The sequence below is a fragment of the Pteropus vampyrus genome, unplaced genomic scaffold (assembly GCF_000151845.1).
Source record: "Pteropus vampyrus isolate Shadow unplaced genomic scaffold, Pvam_2.0 Scaffold114, whole genome shotgun sequence".
NCBI classification, from domain to species: Eukaryota; Metazoa; Chordata; class Mammalia; order Chiroptera; family Pteropodidae; genus Pteropus; species Pteropus vampyrus.
Genome location: NW_011888895.1, coordinates 2,420,499 through 2,421,867, shown reverse-complemented (window position 1 = coordinate 2,421,867; position 1,369 = coordinate 2,420,499).

Genomic DNA, 1,369 nt, shown 5'->3' with positions numbered 1-1,369 from the left:
ACCTGGAGAAAACTCCTAGGGCGTCTGAGCACTCGAGGTTTCTTCTACAGCTGTGAAGCATGGCAACCAGGACACGCGGAAGCCAAGATGATGTGGCCTACCCGGTGCCTCCCCACTGCCCACCCAGCCCCGCGTGAAGAGATGCCGCGCCCTCCAGTGCATCTGCAGTGGACTGGTGCGAAGCTGGCTACTGTTCTTGTGCTGGTGGCCCCTTTCCAGCGGTGATGATACAGTCAGAATTTGATCCCAGGCTGTGTGGTCCTCGCTTAGCTCTGAATCACAGCTCAGGTGGATCTGCTGGATGCAGGAGCTCAGGAAAAAGCCCGCAGAGCCTGTCCTGCTGGCTTGCTCCCCAGAGAGAGTGCCGGGGGCCGGGTTCATCCCCACGGCCACCCTCTACATCCCTGAGACTTACAGAGGGGACTCACTGTGCACGGGCTCCCATTCACCACCTCCCGTATGCACAGGCAACATGCACACTGCACCCTTGGGATTTACTCGAGGGCCTCGTGTCTGAGCATCTGACCTGGGAGGCCCTGGGTGTCCCTTTAGCTAGGGACATCAGTGACAAATAATAAGTCAGTCACCAGTTGTCTTAGTTTTTCAGAACAGCAGTAACAAAGTGCCACAAAAGAGATGGCTTAAAACAACAGAAACTTGTTCTCTCACTATTCTAGAGGCCAGAAATCTGAAATCGAGGTGTCTGCAGGGCTGGCTCCTTCTAGCTTCTGTCCCAGGCCTCTCTTCTAGCTTCTGGTGACAGCCAGTAATCCTTGGCGTTCCTCAGCTTGTCTCTGTCTCTTCACATGGCATTCTTTTTTTAAGGATGCTAGTTATATTGGTTTAGCATGGCCTCATCTTTACTAATTATATCCGCAACAGCCCTACTTCCAAAAAGTGGCACATTTGAGGTACCAGGGGTTAGGATGTCAATGTATCTTTTTGGATGGGGACATAATGCAACTCACAACATTGGCTTCGCATACAAAATGGACTAAGGGATGAGTATTTTGCATTTTGACTAAATTTCCTTGGATGAAGTATTGACGTTTGAAGTATTGTTACAGACATGGTTCCATAGCGTAGCGGTTAGCACGTCTGCTTTACACGCAGAAGGTCCTGGGTTCGTGCCCCAGTGGAGCCACAGTCCATGGTCTATGGGCAAGCCACCCTGAACAAGCCCGATGTCTGATCTCAAAAGCTAAGCAGGGTCGGGCCTGGTAAGTACTTGGATGGGAGACCACCTAGGATGACCAGGTGCTGTAGGCATAAATAATAATAATAAAAAAAATGAAGTATTGTTGCAAGTTCACTCTTGCCTCAAATATGTAGAAGGTGTCTCCTCAGCAGCTGCAGAAGGAGCACCACA